Source organism: Phyllostomus hastatus, unplaced genomic scaffold, assembly GCF_019186645.2.
Source record: "Phyllostomus hastatus isolate PE091 unplaced genomic scaffold, TTU_PhHast_1.1 phas_contig_86, whole genome shotgun sequence".
Taxonomy (NCBI): domain Eukaryota; kingdom Metazoa; phylum Chordata; class Mammalia; order Chiroptera; family Phyllostomidae; genus Phyllostomus; species Phyllostomus hastatus.
The window spans coordinates 26939660-26967453 of record NW_025333977.1 but is presented as its reverse complement, the minus strand read 5'-3'; the positions used below and the strand labels follow the sequence as shown (position 1 = coordinate 26967453).

The following is a 27794-nucleotide window of genomic DNA, read 5'->3' as shown; positions in this document are numbered from 1 at the left end:
AGGGCCTATACTTCATTAGCTTTTCAAAGAGATCTACAAATCAAATAAGTTTACTCCTAAAGACTTCAGGGTAGTATTTCTGAAGATCAGTCAAAATATACCATTGAACTATTTTATAGGATTTTTGCATATTAAACAATCCTAATTATGTGTAGATGGTAGATTTTAGAAGATGACTACTGAGTCAGCAGTGTCTGTTTTATGCCTAAAGCCTTTTCTAAAATTAGAACTTCTTTTATTTTAGGTAAAATGTTCTGAAATACAGATTCCAAAAACAAAGCTTTTTGTTTGGAGATAAAACCAAAACCTACAAACATTTATTTCATTACAAGAAAGCAAGCACATAGGTTTAATGTATGTAGAACAAATTAGTTGATAGTTTTATGCTGATTTTATATAAGACAGTGAGGTGGTTTTTTTGTTTGTTTTGATGGCAAAAGGTCAGTCTTTATTGGTCAGTTCCTGGTGTAGCTAGGCTCTCCTAAGCAATTTTAAAATTAAAAAAAGTTGTAGTTCTTCCTAACCAATATGATTTATTTGTGCTACACTTCATTCTCTACTATGTTTTATTTTCAAATATGTATGTACTTATTTCTGTTGTGCGTAGATTTTACACTTCATAAACATACATATCTTAAGAACTCTAAATGTTTAAGGCACTATTCTTAGTCCTGAGATGGGTCAGCCAGATGAACAGATGAGTCCCTGGTCTCCAGGAGACTGAGAAGGGGAGGCATGATGAGAGAATAAGGCATTACAGAGTTGTGGTGAGAGAGACGCAGATTTCTCTTCCCCAGAAGGTGGAGTGCACAGTCCAGGGAGGAAGCTCATTTGGGCTGAATCTTGGTGGGCAGAACCACAGTAGGAGCACATTTCTGGCATAGGAATGAGCAATGTCATGGCAGCCAGAGTGCAGAGAACAGGGAGAGAGGATGATCTGCTCTGAGGAGAGTAGAGAGTCTTTTAGCAAGCAAGGTTAAAGGCAGGTGCAAAGGATACACATGATTTTAGTTTTTGGACAACTTGAATTACTTCAGTGCTAATGGTTTTAACATACCAAGTTTTTTAGACTGTAGGATGCACCGGACTATAAGACGCACCTAGGTTTTAGAGGAGGAAAATAGGAAAACAAATTTTGAAGCAAAAAAATGTGGTAAAGTACTTAATAACATAAATAACATAGGCTGCCCCCCTTGCCCATCACCACAGTGAGACAGGTAAGCTACATTTGGACTATAAGACACACCCCACCCCCCAAATTTGGGAGGGGGGTGCGTCTTATAGTCTGAAAAACACGGTACATTCTGTCAGATTATCTTAAGTACGCCTTAGGCTTTTATAATTCTTTTGTAAAATACATAATTATCTCTTTTAAAATCCATATGTTCATTTTATAAGATGAAGAATTGTGTGGCATGCTTTATAAATACACTCACAATGGCTGGTGCATAGGTATGTGAGTCAAATAGAAAAATATGTAAAATAGAATCCAAAATACAACCCTGCACATGTTTGTTTCTTTAGCAGTTCTTCAGTGTTCCAGATTGTATTATATGTACAAATGGGCAGACCTGTTGACACATCCTTTTCCATGGATTAATTCACCCTTCAAATCCTAGAATCAAATATTTATTTTACTACCTAAACATTTATCAAACCACTGTTGTGATTTTTCTCTTAAGGGCCACAGTCTAATGGGAAAAGTTAAGTGAGTGAATAAAGAAAACAAGGGTGGAGAAAAGACAGAGAAAATGGGATTTGAGACACATACGAGGGTGATAAGAGAAAGATTCGCTGGCTATGGTAAATTAAGAGAAGACAACCAGGAAGAGGAGGAAAAAGTCTAACAGTTGGAATGATCTAATTTTATCTTTTTCAAAGGTAGATCTGTGAGTTTGTATGTTGTGTATGAATACATCCCAGTGGTGAAAACAAGTATCCATTGGGGTACAGTGCTGTATTAGTCTACTTATGTTCATTTTAGATTTAAAAATTCTTTATTGCAGTGTAGATGTTCACATTTGTGCCCTTATTTGCCTGTAATGCCAAAGCTATGTATAACATAGGGTACAGAATGGTTTTCAGAAGGCGGAGTGTCCCACAAAGCCACAGTGGCACGCCCATTCACTTGTTCCATTTCTAGGAATTGCTGTGCACAGGGTGGGGGAGGGGTGCCCAAAACTCCCAGAATTACCTTCTGGAGGGCTGGTCCCTTTGTAGCACAGGCTTCCGCCAGTAGGTGAGTGTTCTGGGAAGCCACCTGTATCAGTGTACCAGCTGGCCTTGTTGTGAGAGGCCGCATTCGGCCTTAGTGAGTTTTTTTGAAGACTCTTTGAACACACTTGTCCATTTCATGATGGGTGACTTACCAGCACACCTGCCCAAAACAGCTTTACCCCCATACCCTACCCTCTGTATTTACCTGATCTTGCCCCAGTGACCTTTTTGTTTCCCGTAATGAAAAAAGTCCTCAAAGGGAAACATTTTGCTGATGTGAAAAATGTGAAACAAAAAGCAGCAGAAGCACTAAAAGGCATCAAAATCAACTAGTTCAAAAACTGTTTTGAGCAGTAGAAAAACATCTTGATGAGTGTATTGCATCGGATGGAATGTACTTTGAAGGTGACTGAGGTTTAAACATACACAGTTTTCTAAATAAATTCCAGCTTTTGGGGGGGTTCCTCCTCATATGTAAGCTTACTATACTGTAAGTTTAGTTGTGTTTGAATCTGTAGATTTATGGGTTATATTACCTAGTTTTAAACAAGCTCCACAAATAACACTAATCACTTAAAGATTGCTACAAAGAAACTGAGTATGAGAAATAATCTTCTTTCCTAAGAATAGGAAACAAGAAGATGGTAGACCTGATACAAACTAGTAGGAGTTTTTCCCCTGCCATGTTCTGATCATTTTAGAAGATGGATAAAAAATGTAGAGATTATCTAGAAAGATACTTGACACACAGGCATGCATTCACTCTTGGTATTGACGAGCCTTGCTGAAAGAGTAAATTGTATTTGGGGATTTTAGTTAATAATGATACAAAACCATCATGACATAAAAGACGTTTAAAAGTCAAGAAACTAGAATGTTTTAAAACAGTATTATAGCTTTCTAAATAAATGACCTTTATTTAAAAATTGGTTTTGTGTATTTCACAATGTACATAATTCAGTAGCATATATTAATTATTTATAAATAAGTAGAATAAATGTATGACCAAACTTCTTTCTGATAAGGGTGATCTGTCAGTTTTTGGATAACAAGTTGCCCTCTCTGGTTTATAGCTTAAAAACTAACGAAAATTTTATAGTAAAATAATTGATGTTCATAACAAATGACCGTGAGGTAAACAGCCTAGCAGTAATCTAATTTGTAGTGGAACTAAATCAGGATATCTACAGAACCTTTCTTCAGTAGGCGTTAGAAAGGATCTGCCAGCTACCTCATGAGTGTCTTCTAACAAAAACCTGTGGGGCTCCTTCCTCTGTCTTGAAACATCAAAGGCTGGTGGGATATTATATGTTGATGCAGCCATCTGTAATTTCAGCTAAGTCTGTGACAGAGTCAATAAATGTTACTTTAATTTCTAGATTTCCTTATCACTTAAAATACATAATAGCACAAGAGTCATTGTATGGCCATGGAGTTGGCAAGCAGCACCAATGAAAGTTTCAGTAAAGATAACACCCGAAGGGAGCAAACTTGAAGGGACTAAATTGAGTCTGCAGTTATTCAGTGTATTTGCTCAGTTATCTTCGTAGTGTTTCCTGACTGACTTGACTGTAGCATACGTGAGTGTCTGAGGTACAGCTCCTGCGCCCCTCTCTGTGGCATCAGCCTGTGCTTGACAGAAGATGGTGCTCTGCCCTGGCACATGGTGGACTCCATTCTCTCTCGCAGTTTCCATGCTGACAGGGTGTGCGGGAAACCGCCGGTGTGTGCATATTTACAGAAGAGGTTCATGGGAAGTCATATGCTGTGACTTAGCAGAAAAGACGGGATTAACTCTAAAATGCAAACTCTGAAGAGATTAAAGTTTAGTAAGTTTTGATTGAAATGGTTTTAGATACCAGTCATGTATTTCTCTTTATTATTAAACAGAATATAGAGAATATAAGTTTAATACCATTCTTCATGGTTCACAATTGTAGATTATTAACATACTGGGCACTTTTACAGTAATATTTGCCCAAGTCAAGTTGAATGTGGGTCAGTTAGTGCAAATTTATTTCTCGAGTCTCGTTTTGTTCGTTGCATCCCTCTGTTAGGAATGTTACAAAGATTCAGTGCCTGCCACATGTTATGCACTCAGAAGTTGCTGCTGTTGTTTATAACAATTGCTTAGGGGGAGAAACATAGTCACTGGTGGAGACCATACAGACATAAATGAAGACTGTTTCATGCATGTAGAATTTGGCATGAAGAATCTTTTAAACTGAATTTGTCTTAGGGCACACTGAATATTTTACTTTCCTTTTTCTCAGCATCAGCAACAGCAACTTGTGATTGGTGGCACCGGATATTCAGTTGTACATCCCCACATCAATGCACTGCCAATGGTAAGAATTCTCCCCACTCCGAATGTTAGAGTACTTTCATTGCTCCTTTTAGCGTTCACTTATTTTAAAGACTCTGTTAAGGATTTTGAAAGTTTCTCACAAAATATACATGTGTTCCTAAAGAAATGCTTTTTAAAAATATATAATTTGAGGTACTTAACATATTTTTTTGAATATTTAGTATTAAAAAATGAAAAGGCAAGTCCTTAGTTTGAATATTTCCACTATCTATAGGTTTTAAAACCTCTTGGTTATAGTTATCCCGATGAAGAGTATTATTATGTAGTGATATTCCTGTATTTTACCAGGTAGATTACATGTGAATAGAATTTTCATGATGAACTTAATGTTTTTAGCGGAGTAATAGTTTGTGTGTCTGTCCGTCATCTTACTATAATAGTCTAATTTTGCATGTTGCATTTAATCCTAATATTTATACTTAATGGGGATTTAAATGGCTGAAATTCTGCCTATTTTTAGCTAGTGAATAATTTTTGGGAGAAACATTTTTATCTGTTTCACCATTTAGAAGCCTTTCCTTGTGGAATGAAAATCTGTCCACTGTGTTATATAGCAGAAAGACCACTGGACTCTGTAGGAGTTAGAATTTGCTTTCTTTCTTGCATGTGTCTTGGATGACTTTTGGCAAGTACTCATAAAATTCGATGATGGAATTGGAATAAATTAAGTTTACTCCAGCTATAGGTTAAGTGATCTCATCACTTTTCATTTTAGATTAGAATGATTCTCCCTTACAAAGAGTAATTCCTTACCTAAATTGTATTGCTGCGTATTTTGGAGCTCAGTAAATAGCAGGAGAAATAATTTTACTTTTTGTTATTTAGAATTAATTACTTAACAAAATCTGTTTCAAAATAGTGCATCATCAAAAATTTAAATAATTTTTACTTAATCAGATTTTTGCTTTAAAAATTAAATCAGGGAGCTATAGAAACTGATTAAGGTTGATAGAAGTTTATGAGAGATAGTAGATGTATCAGTATGAAATAAAAACTAAAAATTAACAAGAACCTGGATACCAGGGTGAGATAAGTTATCTGTGGGAATATTCCTAGAAGAGGATTCATTTTAAAGATGGATTTGTCAGTATGTTGATAAGGGGAGGATTTCCTTTGTCTAAACTACCTTTTGAATTCTTGTTGGAGGGTGGGTAATGACCTCTCTCACGCTACCTCCCTCCCCTCCAGTCCCCTCTCTCCTTCTCTCCCCACTACTGCTCTCTCCCCCGTCCCCTCCCCTCCCCCCTCCTTCAGCAGCTCATGGGGAATGTTGGGAAAAATAGGAATCTTTTTCTGTCTTTACCCAGCTTGAAGTATTACATGGTTTTTAATTAATTTATGAATTACTTGCTGGGTTCTTTAGGGTGCTTGGGTGACTCATTAACTCATTAAATATACTATTTTCTTTTTCTTTTGGAACACTACAGAGTTTCTATTGTAAGAAGCAGCTCTATGGTAAATCATCTTTGGCTTTTTGGAATATCTGCCTCTGGTGTTTTGTTTGAAGTTCACATTTGAAACCTGTTAGTTTACTAAGTTGTTGGAGTCTTACCTATTCGTGACACGTCTGCTCTGAGCATCAGGTGCACAGGGTTTTGGTGTCTGTGATGCACCTGTCCTCAAGAGAAGTTTGAAATGTGCTGCTCACATAGGCTGTGTGCTGCTTTGTCTTGGAAACAACTCGTAGACTGTGTTTTAAATCAGATCATCTCACACTTGCCAATTTTGTTGAACATACCTGAAAATCATTTCTAAGTTATGACCACAGAAATGTATGTTTATTCATGAGTGTTCCATATATGTGTGTGTATTAGAGATGAAGGACAAAATTAACAACAAACTTGCTTGCATTCATCTGAGGACACGAAAGACATTTCTTCTACACACTGGCATGCAGTACTTGTAAATTTACAGACACTGGTCCAATATGGTGATTCTCCTGAGAACCTGAGAAATGCTGTAGTGTTTAGGATTATGCCTGTGCTGTGTGTGTTCTCTGAACATGCCATAAAGGAATGCTTTGTGGGAACAGTTAACTCTAGTACCCCCACACCCACCCTCAGCTTCGCTCTTGATATAATAACCATGAGGGATCCATAACATTCGTTTTTTATCCCACTCACCACTTGTCCAGGTATGTTATTTTAACTTGAATTGCACCTTAAATTGTCATTATTTACAGCTACTTCCTATAAAAATGTTTTGTACTCCTTTTTATAATTACCTTATTGAATTAATAGAACCCATTGGCCAACAGGTGTGTTTATTACTTTAACTTTATATTGTGAAAAATTTCAAATGTACATGAAAGTAGAGAGAATAGGTTAATAAACTCTCACCTTGCTGCAGTAGTCACCAGTTTTTCATTAACCATCTTGCTACTATTCCCCTGTGGGGGGCACCTCCACACTTGATTATTTTGAAGCCAACACTTTAAGTGCATGATTTCATTCATAAATGTTTTAGTATGTATCTATGGAAGATAAGGACTATTTAAAAATGTGTGCCACCACACCATTATCACACTTTAAAAATTAGCAATATTTTTTATTTGAAAAGGAATTTAAATATACTTTTAAAATTATAGTGCAAAAACAAAATTTATCTTAACAATTTTAAGTGTGCAGTTAGTACACATATGTGTAGTGTTAACTGTATTTACATTGTTATACAACAGATTGCTAGAACTTTTTCATCTTGCAAAACTGAAACTCTGTACCTACTGAACTGCCACTCCCAATTCTCCCTCTCCCTCAACCATTAGCAGCAACCAGTTCACTGCTTATTGCTATGAGTCTACTTTAGCTACCCCATATAAATGGAATCATACAGTATTTTTTCTTTGTGCCTGGCTTGAATAACTTAACATAATGTCCTCTAGGTTCATGCATGTTATACCATATGACAGGATTTCATTTCTCTCTTTCTAAAGGCCAAATAATACTTTGTATGTATGTGTCATGTTTCCTTTATTCGTTGTCAGTGGACTTTTGGGTTGCTTACACCTTTGACTGTGGTGAATGATGCTGTGATGAACATGGGTGTGCATGTATCTCTTTCAGATCCTGCTTTCAATTCTTTTGGCTGTATACTCAGAAGTGAGGTTGCTGTATCATATGGTAGTAGTTTTAATCTTTTTAAGCACCTCCATATTGTTTTACAAAGTGGCTGCACCATTGTATATTCCCAACAGTAGTGGACATGGGTTCTGATTTCTCTACATTCTTGGCAATACTTGCCATTTTCTATGGGTTGTTCAGTTTTATTTTATTAAATAATGGACATCCTAATGATTGGGACGTAATGACAGTAATCTCTTAATATCACCATATATCCATTTAGTTTGTTTCCTCATCATCTCATAAATAATATTTTTACAACATCACAACAGAATTCATATATTATGTTTGGTTGAAATGTGCAGCTTATGCATTTAGCTCTTTGTTTATTAAAAATCTTTCTCCTTTAGAGAAAACCCAACCCATAAGGTTTCTTCATTCAGTATTTTATTAACTGCATTCCTGTAGTAAAATGCCTCTCTTTACCTTGTATGTTTTGGTAAATTGGTAGATGCAAAAGTTTCATCTAATTCAGGCGTTTTTGCTTTATTTGGGAGGGAGGGATGGTGTGGTGCTAAGTAGTTCCATGAGGAAGCACATAATGTTTGGTTGTCTGTTTGTTATTCTAGGTGGTCAGTGTGGGCCATTTCCTTGATCCATTATTTCTATGAGTGTACAGAATGTTGACATCGTAGTTGGGCCGAGTCTTTATTATCTGTAACCTTTCTACAAACAAAATTCTCTCATTAGATGCTTGGTTTGCCCTGTGGTACAGTTGCCACAGGAGAGGCACACTGAAATACTTGATTCTTTCCTTTTTTACTAATTTTCAAGAACTGAGTTGTTGCCTAGAATCCTGGAAAAGTAGACCAGTGAGAACTATTTAAGGTGTCATTATGAGTTTGTAGATTTAAATGTTTATTGCATTGTCGTTTTTACTCTTTATTTTATGGATGCTTACATTGTGTTGGCCTAAGAAGCCTTTTTGAGTTGACCTCTGAGTCTCTTTGACAGTGGCTTTCATAAAAATCAATACTTGTTAATGCATTTATTTTGAAACAATTCATAAGCCATCTACCTTTTTTGTTTTTGGTGCTACCCATAGTAAAGATGGATATTTATTTCAAAAAGACTTTGCACTATCTTCTTGCCATGTAACAGAGCAGACCTCATTGCCACCACCAACATACAGTGTGTGTGTGTGTGTGTGTGCGCACACGCATAGTTACAGGAGCCAAGGCTTGAACAGATCTCCTCATTTGTAGTTCAGCATTTAAAAAAATTCTGTCCTACAAATTATATAGAATCTGAATATTCTTCCAAGGTGAATCATGAGAGCTTTCACAGGACCTCTGGAGGAGATGGAATAATGGGATTAAAGCATCTTGATTAAGATATCTGGGTGTTTTTCATTGCTGTTAAGAACTAAAGAAGCAAACTATAAGGAGAAAAATTAATTGAAATTAGAATTTTTTCTTACCTACTTACATTCTCTTATTCAGAAAGATAGTTATTCAGTGTTTGCTCTCCTTTGTTTATGTTTATTAACTCGTTAAATCATTCTCCCCACCCTTAATTTTTCAGTTATAAAATTTCCATTTGTTTATTTTTATACTTTATTTCAAGTGCATACTTGTACCCTGTGGAAGATGGATAAAGTAGCTGCCTTAATGTATTTGATAATTCTCATGCCTGGATCATATCCAGATTAGTATATGATTGTTGTGTGTTGAGTAATTTTTCATTATATCCTCTTGGGAGAATGATTTTTCCTTTTGATTAAAGCGGGTGATCAGCATGGTTGGGTTGAGACTACAAGTTCTGTCTCACTGTAGTGTGGGCAGCGGTTGCAATGTTAGGTCATTTTTCAAGGCTATTGCTAAGCTGCTTTGGTTTTCACCTCACAGGTAGCACTCAGGAGTAATGTAGAACGTACACAGTGGCTTACTTACATCTCTAGCTCTCGAAATCTTAGCTTCTTTGGGTGTGTTTCTGCGTAGACACCTTAGGATGAACTTGGGGCTTTGCTGGTTCATACACAGAAGTACAGGGTTCCCGTCCTTCAGCTTTCATACTTAGCAGCACCCAGAAGCATCTTTTCCTGGTCTAGTTTGGCTCTTTTGGATCGAAAGGACTGACTTAATCAAGCTTTTGAGGGACCCCTGCCCCAAATAGGTATGTCAGTTACAGTCTTTATAGCAAGTATGCTCAGAAGAATAACAGGAAGGTAGAATTCAAAAAATGGAGTAGTGCCTCCTGTCAGATAAATCTACAAACCATGACCACACTCTCTGGATAACAAATGAACAAAAACCATTATGAGGACACTGTAGAAGAAGCAAAAATGAGTAGAAACTGGACTGGCTTTGGTGAGCTTCCTCATGGTTTTGACTGAGGACAGTCGCCTGCTGGCTTGTTGGCAGTCTCACTGGTTTGAGGAAATCAGGCGGAGTTCAGAACTAACTACACAGTAGTTGCAGAGTAAGGAGTCAGCAGCAGGAAGAGGGAGGGTATCCTAGAACCACAGAGTAGGGTACCAAATACTGTGTCTAAATGCTGCCAAATACAGCGTTGTTCCCTAACCCGGAAACAGTTTAGGTGTCTGTCAGCATGAGAATAGGTAAACTGTGCTACATTAGTACAACAGAATATTACTGAGCAATGGAGAGGAGCAAACTATTTATCAATGCCTGCAGAAACTTTGAAAACACTACGCTGAGTAGCCATCCATAAAACAGAACATTAGTGTATAATTCCATTTATACGATGTCCTAAAAAAACAACAGGCACATTTTAGCTGCTCAAAATATGGGGTGGAGGAAACAACTAAATTGTGTTGTCAAAAAAAAAAGTAGTTGTCATGGCTTAGAAATGATGCCTGGGTTTTGGGGACAGGGATTGAGTGGGAAAAGGCACTTGGGAACTTCTTAGGGCAGTGGTAATAATATCCTGTGTTCTGTTAGGGAGTTTGGTTACTTGAGCATATTCATTTGTCAAAACTCATTGAATGGTACACCTAGTATGTATCCATTGTATTTTGTGTAAAGTTTTTTTTTTCTTTAAAGAAAAACCATATTAAATACTTTGCTATAGTTAGTGATAGGCAAGGTGAAAAATATATGGTAGAATTATACTGAGGTCTGCAGCTTCTTTTGAAATGCTCCAAAAATTGAGACCAATTAATAGATGTGTCAAAACCAATACAAAGAAATGCTAATTTTAAGGTCTTTGGTGGTGGCTGGGTTCATATTTTTGGTATAGTTCTTTTAATTCTTCAGTATGTAAATTTTTATAGCAAAATATTATAAAGATACTACTAGGTAATATTTCTCTAAACCAGATTCTTCTTGTTAATATGTTGTTTTCAGTGGCTTTTATCAAACTTGATATTATTTCTTTATATTTGAAAATAGTTTGAGTTTACCACTTCTCTGCCTGTGCATGGAGCTCTGAACAGTGTAGGGTGCAGAATGATGCAGAAATATAAACAATAAAAGAGGTAAGACAAAACATATCCACATGATAATTTGATTACTTCAAAGTGACATAGCAAAGACTCATTAAGATAATTTATAATACATAAATTCTGAGGGAATGGATACATAATTAGAGTATGCTGAGGGGATGGAATGGATACATAATTAGAATATGCTCAGAGTCAAGTATGATTAATGGGAGATGGAATCCCTGGGGTTGCTTATTTTGAACAAGTTTTGAAAATGCTATTAGAGAAAATTACTAGATTCTCTTTCCATTTTTTTTAGTTGACCAATTGTCATTTATGAAGTATAGCTTTGGACACTTTTTTTTTTAATGTAATGTATTCATTTTTCAGAGAAGGACAATTGCTTATTTTTTATACTGGAATTGTTAGCCAGATTGGATGATTAGAATTTGTTTTGAAAAATCATCTGTATTTTGGGAATATGGTTAACAATATATTACTGAGTTGTTGGGTTGAAAAGCAAAAATCATTGTTTCAAAATTTTGGGTTTTTTTCATAAAGTTCTGAGACACAAACACAGTGCTATTAAAACATGGACAAAATATCCGATATTAACTATAACCTTTATAAAACAGTAATTCATTTTTTCTCCTTTAATTTACTCTTAGGAAATCTATTCTGATAGGCTAAATTTTTAAAATGTACACATCAGAATAAGTTGTAAGTGGGCGAGAATGAGCAAAAAATAAAATTAAAATATAAATTGTAATTATGAGATGTGATATTTCAACCATTAATTCAATCACTTAAAAATTGTATAGCCAGTTTTTCTTCCCCAGTCCTGAAATGAGAACTTCCAACAAAACTAAGCAGTTAATATATTTTAGAAAATAAAATGTATGTGTAATCACTTGATTCCTTAATGGCTTCGTATTTTTCTAATAACCTGAAATAGTCAGATTTGGATTTATTTTGGTCTTTGGTTTTTTTATCTTCCTAGTAATATTGCATTAATGAAAAGAATTACCACCTTTTCTAAGTATTATAACTTCCTCAAAGCAGATGGGCTGCTATGTTGTGCCCAGCTCTTGCCATTTGTATTGTTCCAGGAGTTCTGTATTACCAATGTTTTAGAGTGTTGGTCTTTGAGAAAATTGTGTGATTTGTATGAGTGGTGGAAAGAATTACAAATGTATTTATGTTCTATAGATAGAAATTCAGTAGGGACAATCTGGTGGGTGTCACATGACATGACAACTAGTCACTTTAAACATCACATTCTCCTTTAACTGCTGATCTCAGTGCCAAGGCCATCCTAGAGAAGAGTGTTTCACCCAAGACCAGTTCAGTCCTACATTCTGCAGGACTTGTTTTACACTGTGCATCATTGGCTGAAAACAACACAAGTAATACTATCTTATCATACGTATCTTTATTAGTTAGTAAGGTAATGTTTAAGCCTCTCTGAAAAGTCATGGAGAAAACTGCTAAGAACAGCTGGTGCTCAAAATAGAGCCCTGAAGTATGCTTTGCATATCTATCCTGATTCTGTTTTTTGCCATTAAGTTTAAGGTTATTTTAATCAGTTCATTAGGATGATGAATCAAAATACCCAAATTAAAATGGAAAATATATTCAATATGAAGAAAAAATTTGTTTCACTTTGTATCTCAGACACACATGGATGTCATAAACATTTTTAGACTAGCCAAGATCAAATTTCATTACAATGAAGACTGTTTTATTTTTGCCTTTGTTTCTACCAACCAGAGAAATTTTATTAGTGATTCTGAATAACATATTAGGTACTGTATTGCCAAGGTGAAATGTTCAAATGAATAATTAATGAAATTGTGTGGATGTCAAGTTATTTTATAATCCCTTAGGTAATTTGCATAAAACAAGCTTTAAAAACAAGTTTTTTATTGAATGTTTCATTATATCTTTATGTCTTTTTTAAAATTTTATTTTAATCATTGTTCAAGTACAGTTTTCTCCCTTTTACTCCCATTCCAGCCCACTCTTTATGTCTTTTAAATGTAGTTATTGTTTCTTTTAATAGAATAGACTTTTGATAGATTTTTTTGTTATTGAGATATGTTTATTGGTTCTCTTGTCCCTGGAATTTTAAGCCTGCCAGGTCAGAACCTTAGCATCAATATAAGCAAAAAATAAATAAGTATAAAGTAGAATATCAACTGACCTATGAACTTAAAACTTACAATTCAGTTAGACCTTGGAGGAATAGCTAGAACCAGGCAGCTAATTGTATTTAGGAAATTACAGTTAGGAAATCACCATTTTTTCTGAGGCACCAGAGCATTTCTATTATTTGTTACTGATAAGAAGCTTGGTTTCTGTCAGTATGGCAACTCAGACACAGACACCCGTTTCCATGTTTCTGTGTGTCACTGGGGGAGGGGGATCATTTGTTTCAGTTGCTGTGTTGTCAGCAGAAGCCAGGTTCTGTTTTGAGACCTCACCAGAAAAAATTATTGCATAGAAAAAATACACTCATTAGCAAAGAAGGATATCACAAATAAAATTATTGCTTTATTGCATATTAAATAATTGTTTAATTTAATAATTTTGTGTGTGTCATTTCACTCTTGATTCAGTTACTTAGCCAAGGACAGTTATGAGATGCATTGTCATGTGAAATCATTACTAGCCCAAAGGTGTTCCTGTACTGTTTCCTGTACTGTTGACTCGAGCAGTCTGGCTAGCCAAAGGTGAATACATTTTTTTCAGGTCATAATTTGGTCACTCATAACTAATCCATCTTAGGTGAGAGAATGGTACTAAGGCTGGGATAGCATAAAAACCTTTACAGCAGTTATGAGTCAGAAGGTAATTGCTTTTTGCATTTCAAAATTTTATGAAAATTCTTTTCCTCTGTTTTTCCACCTGCTGTTTCCAAAGTTAACAGTTAAACTTCACTGTTAACAAAAGTCCTACATTTTATTGCTTTTTCCTAAATTCATAGAATCCCTCAACGTTAAAGCTAGAGGAGCCCTTTCAGATTATCTAATTCAGCACCCTCATTTTACAGATGAGGAAACTGAGGCCTTGGGCTAGAACAGAGGCCTCCTGACTCAGTCCAGGACTCTTTCTATTGCATCATGCTGCCCGATGTTTGTTTATGGAGCTCAGCAACATCACATACAGGGTGAGCTTTTTTGTTGTTGTTAAATGAACACACAAAGTGGTTTGCTTCTCTCATCAGCTGCTGTTCATCATTCCTGTCAAACCCTTCATTTTCCTTTTTTGTCTGTACCTGTTTTGATGCATAACACAGTCCAGTTACTCATGACTTTTTATTTTGCTGCTACTTCTTCTGGGCATTTGACCATTAATTTTGAGTTAAATTCTCAGTAAGAAGGTTCCTTAGTAGTGACTACGGTAGCCTTTCCAGGCACTGTTAGCAATAGTAGATTAAAATTTATAACAGGAATGATTTGCAGAGTTGTAATTTTAGATTTTATAAATGAATTACAAGTAAGAACGAGAGTATAGATAGGAGATCTAAGAGCAGATATGAGTGCAATTTTTTGTGAAATAAAATGCCAAGAAATACTAGCCAACGGCACGACATAATTGCAATAAAAATGGTTTATCTTAAAACCTCACGGATTTAAACACATTTGTGTTTGAGGTCATTGAGTTATTTTTCTCTATCGATGAGTTACTTTTCTCTATTTTTCTCAAAAATTGTCCCATTTCTGGCTAGTGATAGCCTCTTTAAAAGTAGTTTTCATGTCCTTTAGACAGCACCCTAGCAGGTGCAGGTCGCTGTCTTTTTTAACAAGCTATTACAGGCTTATATGGTTTTCAGTGGTAACTCACAGACTTCCAAGTTCTCTTACATTATTATTTACAGATTTCTGTAGGACCAGAGTCATTTCTACTCTCTCTTCCATTTTTTAAAAATGTTTGTAATCATTGTCCATAATTAATTTTTCCTTTTGTAAAAGAGAAAAAATCTTTCAGCTTAATGAAAATTAACATGCTTCTCTTATGTATTTACTTTTTAAAAAAAATCTGTTGTTTCATGTCACTGATACAGCCATTATGTTAGCCTTTAGAATTTCTGAATTTTATGGTAAATTAAAGCACTAATGTTTAACTATGGATCTTTGATAAATTTGTTAGGTTGGATAGAATACCACCATCACAATCACACAAACAAATACTTTGACCTACTTAGTTATTTATCAGCCATTCTAAAGGGTCCCCCTCTACCTACCATTAAACTGTGTTTCAGGTGGACTAAATCAGAGGTCTAGATGTGTTACGTAATAGTAGTTTTCCTGAAGAGATGCCTGTGGGGAGAAGGGTTGTAGACGCTTTTTCTAAAAAATTTTTTATTTTTCCCCATTACCATTTAGTCCCCTCATACTCTCTTCTGCCATTGCCACACTGTTGTCCATGTCCACAAGTCCTTTTTCCTTTTTGCTCACTCCCTCCAGCTCTCCCCACCCCCTCTCCACTTAGCTGTCATCCACCTCTCTATGAGTTTGTCTCTGTTTTGCTTGTTTGTTCAGATTGTTAATTAGATTCCACATATGAGTGAGATCATATGGTATTTATCTTTCTCTGACTGGCTTATTTTAGATGCTTTATTTTGATCAAGGCATAATGGTATATAAATTGTGCTTAGATTATATTTTTTATGCTGGAGCAGAGAGTTATTTTACGACGTACGAAGGTTTTAAAGAAATATTTGAACAGCTACTATGTGTTGGGTGTTAGGCTATAAAGAACAGACTGCCTTTTAAATGTTTAATAGTTTGGTAGTGGTTGAAAAAACAAATATGCATAATAAAAGGTAATACAATAACAATTTTAACACTTAAATTATAAACTGCTTTTTCATGCATTTCTGCCTACCCATGAGGTTTGTAGATTAGATTTTACTTTTTTTTTTTTAACAGAACAAAAAACTGCAGCTCAGGGAATTTAAAATGACTTTTATTTATGCAAAAGCAGTAGCCTTCAAAAGAAAACATAAACATTCTACCTATTTTACAAAGTGAAAATACTGTGTTTGGGGTACAGAAGGAAAGTACGCAGCCATCTTTAATGTTGGCATTTGAATAGGCCTTATAAGGAGACGACATTTGAAGAAGAATGGGTGAATTTCAGCACTTGTATTTGGAACAAAGAGCTAAAAAGCAGGAGTGTGGGAATTTGTTGGATGTTAGAATGATACAGATATACAGATGGTCCTGGTTTATGATTGTTCAAGTTAAAAACTTTCAACTTTACAATGATGTGAAAACAGAGGCTTTCAGTAGAAACTGTACTTTGAAATTTGAATTTGATATTTCTCCATAAATATGTGGCTTGAAACACCTGTGATGCTGCACCGTGGCAGAGGGATGATTTTGCCCAACTGTAGACTGATGTAAGTTTTCTGAGCACATAATGATGTTCAGTAGGTTGGGTGTATTGAAATGCATTTTCAACTTAATAGTATTTTCACCTTATGATGGGTTTATTGGATCCTAACCCCATCAAAAGTCAAGGAACATCTGTCTTCATCTGAAGGGTACATTTAAGGAAGGTGCTGTGTGGCTAGATAGATACTTTGAGACCATAGACTGGAGAACTTAAATACCTGGCTTAAAGGTTTAGAGTGAATGTGGAAGCTAATAGGTAGCAGTAAAATATGTATAACACAGTCAGAGTTATGTTTTGTGTCTAGGTGTCAGAAGATAAAAGGAAGTGACTAGGAGACTTTGAGACTATTGTAGTACTGGTGATAGGAGCTGTAGAAAGGGAAGGCATGGCTGAAAGTGGTTTTGGATAGGTAATGGAAGATAGAATCAAAGAGTGCAGATGAAAGCTGAGATAGGAAGTTAAATCCAACATGATACTGAAGTTGGTAAATGGTAGAATCAGTGATAGTTATGGGCAAGAAGAGAAACAAATTTGGGGTCCTAGGGCATACATATTCCCAGATAATGCTGAGTTATAAGATTCTGTAAAGAGGATTTATGCCCCAGTCAGCTGGAATAAAGGTTGTCAGATTGTGTTTCAAAAGGGCTCCATCTGTGGGGAGGGATAGGTTGGGAGGTGTGTGTTACATGGTCATTGTCTAATTCTTCAGGGTGGATGAAATCGATAGTGGGAGAGAAGAGTGAAGATTAAAGGGCTACCAAGAAGTCAGCTGTACACATACTAGGGCAGGAAGAAAAGCCAGTGAGAGGAGAGAGGACAGAGTTAGGAAGTCAAATGTTGGAAGTTTAAATGTTGGCTGTTCTTTTCGGTCTTCACAAATGCTGGAAATGGCAAGGCCTGGGAGTTAAGTATGAAAACCTTTTGAATTTGGATGTGATTAGTAATAAAGTTATTTAGAGTCCATAAGATCAAAAGCAAAACTAACAACAAAAATATTTTTTCTTTATACAATGCACATTTCTTTTGCTTTAAATGCATGAATGTGATCATACTTGTTGTAGTGTTCCCCTCACCAGTTTATTATCTTTAAGTCTTATAATCCGTGAATATCATCAGTGTATCACAATCTTATTTTGGTGCTCTCCCTTGAATAGACTTTTTTTTTTGGACACTAAAAAAGAGTGATGCTAAAATAAACATCTTTAGGAACTTGTGCTTTCATTTCTCTAGTTTGCACAGTTATGTGCATTAGATGAACTACATGGCATTTTTAAAAAGATTTTATTTATTTATTTTTAGAGAGGGAAGGGAGGGAGAAAGAGGGAGAAGGAGAGAAACATCAATATGTGATTGCTTGGGGTCATGGCCTGCAACCCAGGCATGTACCGTGACTGGGAATTGAACCTGCGACACTTTGGTTCGCAGCCCGTACTCAATCCACTGAGCTACACCAGCCAGGGCTACATGGCATTTTTAAGTGTTTAATCATTTGAACCTGACAAAAAGGAGCAAATGTATGACCCAGTCCAATATTTTTACTTTTTTTAAAACAAGAGTTTATTTATTTATTTTTTAGAGGCAGGGAAGGGAGGGAGGGATAATGTAGATCTGTTGCCTCTCAGAGACCTGGGCTACAACCCAGGTGTGTGCCCTGACTGGGAATTGAACCAGTGACCTTTCGGTTTGCAGGCTGGCACTCAGACCACTGAGCCACACCAGACGGGGCTAATGTGTTTACTTTTAAGAAAAGGTTGTCAGATTGTTTTTCAAAAGGGCTTCACATTTCCATTTGCAGTAAATGAGAATAACCTTTCCTCATATTTCTGCCAGAAATATCAAATCTCTTATATTTTAACGAGTATAATTTTAGTCTTTGTTACTTGGACATGTTATTTCCTTGATAACTAGTAAATCTTTATGTACTCAGATATGGCTCTTTTTTGTCTTTTTGAGTTTCTAGTGTTGGTTAAAAAGATGTTTCCCCAGCTCTCTAGGTGAAACATGTATTATTACATGTTTAATTACGATGTATATCTGCAGTATGTATACATGTACATGTATATTCACACATGTACAAAATATTTAAGTACTAAGTCCATCTATGATTTATTTTTTATAGTAAAATATGGGGGCCCGCTTTTATTTTCTTTCAGATGGATAGTCACTTGTGACAGCAAAAGTCTGCACAGCAATCCATCCTTTTCCCTTGCTCAAGTCTTGTATCTTTCAGTAGAACGTTATGTTGACTCACCTGAATCCTGTGCCTATTTTGTTAACTTCTTGGTAAATACTTAATTGTTTTTTGCTCTTATAAATGGAATATTTATTTTCTCATCTGTATTTTTAGGTGCTTATTACCAGAATAGAGAAAAGCTACTGTTTTCATCAGTTGCTGTATCCAGTTCCTTTACAAAGCATTAGTGATTTAGCTAGAAGACCCAGAAGATTATATGAGATAGTTTTTTTCTTTTTTATATATATTTTTTCTTTTTCAGCAAGTCAGCACAAAATATGGTGAATAGCCCTGGCCTGGTGTGCCTCAGTGGATTGAATGCCAGCCTGCGAACCAAAAGGTTGCTGGTTGGATTCCTCGGTAAGGGCACGTGCCTGGTTGCAGGTTGACTCCCCAGTTGGGGGTGTGCAGGAGGCAACCAATCAGTGTTTCTCTTGTACATGGTGTTTCCCCCTCTCCGTTCCCATCTCTCCAAAAATAAATAAATAAAACCTTAAAAATAGTATGGTGAATAAAAAATAAAGATTTTGAAGTGAGCAAAAAGTCAGGGAGGTTCTGATTACTTTTACTAAAGAAGCAAAGTGACCTTTGACTGATTGAGGGGCTTTCAATGAGATGAGGTCCTTGAGGAAAATTAAAATTTTTGAAAATCCATCATGGAAATTTTGATAAGGAATTAAAAGCATAATAAAATGTCAAATGGCTCAGAGGGGCAAAATGATTTTGGATACCATCATTGTTTGAACTTTACATACGTTACAGATGCTCAGGAAGAATTGGCAGGACTACTTGGGCTGAATGCGAAGGTCGTAGCATCTGATGTTGAAATGTTTGATCACTAGATTCACATGAAATTGGAGGGAGAGCAGATATAGTCCAGGAGGATGATGTTGTATTTGAGGGCACTGAGAAGTGTGGGTAACTGAGGTGATCACGAAAACCTGTTCAGTTAGGAACTGGGTAGCTCAGAGATTTAAGAAGTTTGCCTTAAAAGTTGTATGTGTGTGCAGAGTGTATACATACTTTGATTTGTTTTACAGTTACAGGATTTAAAGGTAGAGAAATTTTAGAGTATGTGGCATGATGCAAGGCATAGTTTGTATGACCTGAGGAACTTTTAAAAATACACGTGCTTGGGCTGTACCTCTTAGTTGCTAAAACTTAATTAAGACCATTTAGAGTTGTCACAAAGTTCATGACATTAGTTTGAAAAAGATGCCTCAGGTGATTTTGATACATCACACTAAGCAAGAACCCGGTCATCTAGAACTGGAGTGTGGATCTTTTTCTTTGTATTTAATGTTTGGCCAAAGATATATGGAGATAGAACTTATAAAAATAGAGAAGGTAACGGAGATCAAGATGGGAATGGGTGAGAAAGACCATGGACTTTTAGTCATCAGTGAAGATCATTTTTTGGTCTTTCAAAATACTTCTGACTAGTTTAAAAAAAAAGAGGTGGTTTTTTTTGTTGTTGTTGTTTCTTCCAGCAAATAATAATGGAGTGCTTTTGTGAGTCAGTCTATATTCTAGACACAAGTACAATAGTAAATAATAATGATCAACTGTCTGCTCTTAAGTAGCTTTCATTTTTCTTTAATGAATGTGAATAACTTGTCATTCCTAGAGTATTTGTTGAGTCACCACAGTGTTTGAAAAATCTTACCTATCCTACACATTATTCAATCCAGTATTGTTTCTTTAGTTTAATGTTCTATATAAATAAAAAATTAATTTTGAAAAGAGTGCTTTCATTTGTTGCCATACCTCTAGCTGCTTTTTTTGTTGTTGTTGTAAGTAATGCCCTGAAATCTTTCTTTACCACTAGTATAAGGAGGGACGACCAAAGAAACAAAACCCAGAAAAACAAGGTGAGCCCATTCCTACTACATAATGGAAAAGAAGGGACATTCTTTTAGTTCTAGCAGGGAAATAATTCCAGACTCCTATCTGCTGGCCAAGAGTAGATTTAAAGCCTTTCACACTGAATAAACCCAGTGATACCTGATAAAGTAACCAGAATCTAGCACAGGAGTAGAGGTTCTCCTCTGTTTCATTGTAACATATTTTATGTATAACATTTTATTACAATAAAGCTATTATAACAGTAGATGTTTTAATTGAGGTTGGGTGTTTTTTAGATTTGTGGCCCAAACAGCTTCATATCTCTTGAAGGACTTTTTCCCTTCTATTTGTTTTGCAAAAAAAGAGTACTTTTTAGTTACATGATTGAGATAAATCAAAGATTAAAATCTGATTGCCATATGGTATTCAAAAAAGTTTACTGCTAATTACTTAATGGAGTACTTTCAGTATGTATCAAACCGATTCTGAAGTTGACTACACAGCATCCTCTTCTCTCTAAATTTCCTTCTCCGAGAAAGCCGTGAGGTTGGGAGGGGTGGGAAGAGAAGCTCCAGTGCTTCCGCACACCACTGTTCTGCCTTCGGGTTTTGTTTCGTTAAAGCTCTTTATGGAGCACCTGGCATCTGTTTGCATTAATGTTGAAGGAATAAGGCCATTCTAATACCTTTACTTGGGAAACAGTAAATTGATCAGCAAATTGACAGTAAATGGTATGTTTCTGATGAAAATTCTGGGAGTATGTCTGGATAAACTCATAGCAGGTTATCACTCTGGAGCTGTTGACTTTTCAGAGAAAACAGAGTCGAGCCCAGTATTCCATAGTCAAATGGGGATCTTTACACAAAGTAAGGATCAAAAGACTAGGCTGCCTGCTAAATATGAAATAAGAGTTGCTGTATTGTCTTACACTCACTGTCCTCATCCTTATATATAGCTTCCCTTACCCTTCCCATTAATATAGAGAACAGGCTCAACTTCACATGTTACAATGGTCCGGAAAAGATACAAGCCTTAGGAGAAACTGGAAGCAGTAAAGGGAATTATGATTATTTTTTTGTCTCCCAAATGACATTTTCAGATAGTTTTAATCAGAACCCAAGTAAGGTCTACACACCGCTTTTGGTTGCTAAATTGAAGTTTCTTCCACTTACTGGTAGAAGACATTTATTCATTTATTCTGTTGAATATCCCATGTTCTGGATTTGTCTAATTGCGTCTTTGTGGTATTGCTAACACATTGTACTGTAGTCCTATAATTTCTGTAAAGTGGTAGTTAGAGGCTTGATTAAATTCATTTTTAGGTTTCATGATGAAGTCGTCTTTTCCCTTTTGCACCATACCATGAGGCATAAACCATCTGGCTGTTGCATGTTCAGTGATGTTGATATTGATTGGAGTGCTCTGTAATAGTCTGGAGAAAGGGATGGTGGGAAATCCTTGCAAGAACTGCATTTACTCAGCAATTCTGCCTAGGCTTCTCCAGCTGACAAATAATAGCTTTTATATACAAATATTTGAAAAGGATGGAAGCCCCATTTTGAATTTCCTCTAGTACATCCACAACAATTATTGATATGGGTAGGAGTAGCAAAATTACTGTGGAACAGTTACTTGCCATTATTAAACACAGGTGTGTTTCTATTCCCTGGATGTCCTCGACTCCCTGCATCTCCTCTGTTCCTTTGAGTCCTCAGAGTGTAAATGTGGGGCACGTATGGAATTTGTACCAGGTGTAACCTGGGAGGGAATCTGGCTGTAAAGAACTTCAGATTTGTTGCTCAGCTGTCCACTGTGTTGCTGATGTAGCTAACAGACTGAATATGTATGGACTGGATTTTATAGTGCCCAAGTCCTGCATTCTTTATTTTCATGTATATGGTGAAGATGGCTGCCACTGTGTGTAGTTTTCAGTGCCTTCTCTTTGGAAAATAAAGGCCGTTAGACACCAGCTCTGTGTTTCAGTTGGTGGGAAAGAGAGTGCAGCCCTTTGGAACCTTACCAGTTAACACAGGTGGTGAGGCTGGGCAAACCTGCCAGACAGTGTGGGCTGCACTGTGAGAGAAGGACATGTGATGTGGCAGTGTGCTTCTGTGGCACGGCCTCCACACCTTTTCTGCAGCTTTATATAGTAGAATTTGGTAGAAAGGCACACAATCTGAAATTTGCCTGTGAAGCCTATTCACAGCATCATTCTTTATCTTAATGGAGTTCTGTGTTATTACAGTATTCAGGAACTAGAACAGTACCAGGCATATTAGCACTCAGTAAATGTTGATTAAATGATAAACTAAATCTCAGTAAAATTATTGAATCAAGTGGGATTATCTAGAAGTCCATTTACAGAGGCATAGTGTCAGAAAGTTTGTCAATTTCACTCCAACTTTTAGTTGGTAGACTCCATAGGTTTTACCAAAACTAGAACTTTTGCATGAGGATGTTATATATTTTAAGTATTTTTTTTTTGTTTATTAGGTGTAAATTTACTGAATACCTTACATATATTTCAACATGAATATAATAGAAGTCAAACTGAAGATTTAGGTCATGCTACAGTCTGAACAGTAGTGTGGTTTAAGAGGTCTGATTCTTCAGGGACACTCTTGGACTTTACCAAAAAGATTAGCACCAATATTGCCAAGAGGAAATCAATTTTTAGACTCTCAGGCCTCAAACATTTTGGTTTTAGTACCTTGTTACATTCTTAATTTAATAATGACTCCAAAGAACTTTTGTTTATGTGGGTTATAGCTATTGATATTGGCTGTATCATAAAGTTAAACTGAAATTTTATATTACTAACACATTTTAACATTACAGTAAACCCATCCCTAATACATTTTATGAAAGACAGCTGTTTTCCAAAATGAAAAATTTTCATGAGAAGAGTGGCATTGTTTTACATTTTTCAAATCTTTATTAATCTCTGGCCACATAAGAGACAGCTGTGTTCTCACATTTGCTTCTGTAGTCACATGTGGAGATACATTAGTGTTGTCAAAATATATGAAAACTGACCCTGCAAAGATAAATAATTGTAAATATTTCAAATCAAAATGCATATTTTTTCAATAAATTTGGATGATGTTCTTTGATACTACACCAAATTTCAACAAGTGGATAGTTTCTTGAGGGTTAGTTGTAATGCAAGATGTCAAATTGTGTCAGCCAACATTTTATATTCTAGTCATTAAAATCCATTGGTCTCTCTTGAACTTTGAATGAATGGTTTCTCATACATAATTTTGTACTGGTCAGTGGGGAAATATTTATTCATTGGGTTATGCAGGCCTTCCATGTGTCAATTATATAATATTTAAAAATCAGACTCATTAATATTACCATTGATCTCATTAGAGTATAGTATTGGGAGGCTCTCAATCAAACTCATGATGGCTGGTAACATTTCCAAGTACTAATTTTCTCTTAAAAGCTTAAGTTTTACCCCTGCCAACACATACTGTTAGTTAATTTCTATAAAGTGATGGTTTCACTTTATTTGTAATAAAATGCCTGCAAAATTCTCAGTCTGAAAAACCATACTCTGTCAGTTGTTCTTCTAAGTAAAAGTGACATTCCATGAAAAAAAGTGGTCAGTTCAGCTCTCAGTTCAGATAGCACAGTGCTTTTCTTTGAGACTCATCATTTTAGCATGCAACAAAGTGCTTTTATGTGTACTGAATGTTTTGTTACATAGGATATTAAAGTATGTGTATCCTATTTGAGGATTAAGACATTAATAAAGTAAGCATTTTTTTTCTTTTTTCTTGCATCAGGGAAATTCTTCAGTGAAGAATTTTTGTGGATTTTTTTTTTTTTCGAATGCATGGTGGTGAAGAATATAATGACTACTAAGAGAGTAAGGTGTTCTTCCTGCCTTGATTTTACCCGCTTTATAACATCATTGTAAATGTTACTTACATGAAAAAGGCAGGTAATGTCTTAATAACATTACAAAAACAATTTTGACTTCACCTTTTAAAAAATCTTGAGAAACCCATGGATCTACAGGCCTAACTTTGAGACCTAATTTCTATACTAAATAAAAAAGTGATCAAACATGTTATGGGCTTGATAAAGATAATAAATCTGGTTTTTAATTTTGAGCACTTTGGACATTGTTAGCAGTGAAATGTATTTACTATGAAATGAAAGAAGTACCTTTTAATAAGATACTGCTGAAAATCTGTCTTTGCAGTTGATCCAACCCAGTCAGGTTATAGACTATTTAGGAAGGAGACAGAACCTCAGTGTGATTATGGAGTGATGCACTTGATTTGTTCCTAACTGAGTTTTAGTTTGTTTCTTTTTTAAACAAAATCTAATAGGATAGTAAATTGACCTATGGTAGATTTTTCCTTTTTTTTTTTAAAAAAAAGTGAACTTGAAAGCCTACTTCAGTTCACATCTGTCATCAGTTTCTACTCCATTTGCTTTTTGCCTTTCTCTTTCAGATATTCCAATAGCTAGTGTGTGTGTGCGTGCATGTGTTTGCCTTGTACACATGGGTGTATCAGTCTGTTATCTGAGTATTAAACTTGGTTGAAATTCTCTTTACCTGATTGGAACAGCAGCAATTGTCCATTGAGGGGATGAACGTTGATCTCTACTTTACAGGTTTTTCCTCCAGCGTTGGACACTTGATCTGTATTATCCCCACGTTTCTGCCAGCAGAACAATCCTCTGCACATTTTTACTTCTCCCCTTCTTGTAAAGAATTTACCAAGTATATATAATCAGTCCATGGACACTCGTTTGGATTCACTAGGGCTCAGTAGTCTTAATTTTGTCTGCTTAGTTTTTTCTTTTCTTTTGAGGAATCAAAAGAAAAAGGTTATAACTCTGAGTTTGTCATATTCGGTATTTTTTTCTCTTTATTTTGCTTGTAATTTCTCAGTTTCAAGCAAAATTTTCATCCATTGATGTAATATCCCTTTTAAAGTTTTAGCTGTTTCAGTCCTCCATATCCTCCGATCTGTTCCAAAGCTAGAATTAAGTCTGTTTTAATTGAGAAATTTTGTTATTTTTCTTACATTTGTTCCCATTCAAACAAACTCAGCTTTTCTTTCTAATTAGGAAGGCACTAGCTTCTTGGTTTTTATTTTCATACCTAACTTGAATTTCTGGACATTTCCTTCCCACACTGACAATCATTTCAAGTTCTGGACTCATTTCTGCTCAATAATTGAAAAAAAAAAATGTGCCAGGAATATGGCCTCTTGGTTTCCCTAGTGTTCTAACTTTTTTGTCTTTGTTCATTCCTCTGTCAATATATCTTGACTATAATTTTATTTAACCATTCAACACATATGTATTGAATCGTATAGGCTTATATTTTAAAGGGATCTTGGAAGACATCTGTGTAAACAACCATTTCTTTACATGTTTGGGAAGTTCAAATTCACATCTAGAGCTGTGAGGCAGCTCCTCAGAGGCCTCTAGGATATAAAAAGACATAGGGCTGTAGCTAATGTCAGTTGAACTCACATCAAAGATGATTTGGATTGGTTGCTAGTTACTGTTCTCAGTCTTGAGAGTTTTGCTGTGATTTAAAATTGCTTAACTGAAAATCAAAATTAGTGCTCCCTGGCATCAAATTAATAGCAAATGTTCTGTAAACACCATTTTTTGTTTTGTAAAAATCACAAGGTGTGGTGAGCTGTACAAAAATAGGTGATGGGTTGGATTTGACACACAGGCTGTAATTTGCAAATCCCTCAGTCACAGTTGAAACAGTGGGTTGTTCTCAGAAGTCTGTTACTAATGAATGAATGATTTGGTATACTATTTGTCTATGTCTTTATATAAGTCACTGTTTATAAGTAATAGTTGGTCCTTATAAGCATCACACCTAAAAGTACTTAAATGTTTCTTAGTGGGGTGGGCTCATTTTCCCTTCCCCTAATTCTTGGAGACATCCATCTGAGCTCTGATAGTTTTTAAAAACTTTGAATGCACTTTTGTGAATAAACCTATTAAAAATACTTTATTTCAAATCACTACATGACCTGGTATTCTCTTTTGGCCTGCGAGATTCATACGTAATAATACCCTATAGACTTTTACTTACTTGGATTATTGATGCTTAGAAGTGAAAGAAATTATCTGTCATGTTGTCTTTAATTTATATCTGAGAACTCTGGATTAGAATGAAAAAAGGAAGGGAAAACAATTTAGAAGTTAATCCCTCCCAAGTTATAATCATACTTTAAATTCTTACGATTTTACCAACATTGGATTTTTGGTGACCATTAATCTGATAACAAAACAAATAGCAACAATAACCAAAAGAAGAAATCCTCACAGCACAAAAATTGGCCATAACAATTAAATTAAAAAAAAGAGTAGTAAACTACCTTTGATAGAACATGTACACATTGCCAGGCACACTCTTAAGAAAATTATCCAAAAGGTGATCATGTGCCAAACTTGGAAGGTAAAGCCAGTGCCAGTGTTGCTCATTTACCTTTGCAAACTGTCTTGTCTACCTTTTTGTTTAAAGCGCCTTTACTTCTCTTGGGTCGGGGGATTGGGGAGGGGAATATAGACTTTTTACTGGGATATGATATTCAAATTATTAAAAATGGCCTCTTAAAACACTTACTAATTTAAAAAGGATATTATCTCCTTTTTAATAGTGTGAGTAAAAATTATCTAATGAGATTGGGTATTTAAAAATATGGTTTAAACTCAGCATTTATTCTGATGTTATAAATGGCAGCCCTTTTTTGTTGTAAGGAAATACACTTCTTGGCTTCTCTTTGGACTTAATGTTACAGGCAGCCATGAAGAGATATCCTTAAAATGTTTGACAAATAAATCATAGTTGTACTTCAGAGCTAATACACAAAAAAGTAAATACACCATTGTTTATTAATACTTTAAGAAATCAGCCAAATTGATTCTGTTTTTTGCTTTTAGTTTGATTAGTATTATATAAAAAAATAAGCTGAACTTTGTTTCATTTAGAGTCTAGTGTTTCTTCTTGAGAATATCAGATTGTAGATCTTGATGTAACTTTATAGTTTGCAAAATTAATTTGGTAAACATGATTTCATTTAGTAAAATTTTGTGAAACCTCATAACATTTGGCATAGCAAAAATCGAGAATGTACTTTATGCACATTTTAAGCTATATTGCCAAAGACTTCAAGCTCAGTCTTAAAATATACCTTCCTTCATTGTACCCAATATTTTATACACACC

At 35.4% G+C, this 27794-nt stretch overlaps 1 protein-coding gene across 9 annotated transcripts in view; it reads left to right on the top strand.

Moving 5' to 3' along the window:
- TBL1XR1 (TBL1X receptor 1) overlaps window positions 1-27794 on the top strand; it is a 150217-nt gene that overhangs the window by 74430 nt on the left and 47993 nt on the right. For 4 of the 9 annotated variants that reach the window (XM_045850939.1, XM_045850941.1, XM_045850947.1 and 1 more), the window contains one exon: window positions 4491-4565. The exons of 1 other annotated variant lie outside the window; for it this stretch is intronic. The gene's annotated coding sequence lies outside the window, so the exon portion shown is untranslated. Of the gene's footprint in view, window positions 1-4490; window positions 4566-14141; window positions 14259-27794 lie in introns of all 9 variants that reach the window. 4 more of the 9 variants (XM_045850940.1, XM_045850943.1, XM_045850944.1 and 1 more) reach the window with 2 other exon arrangements.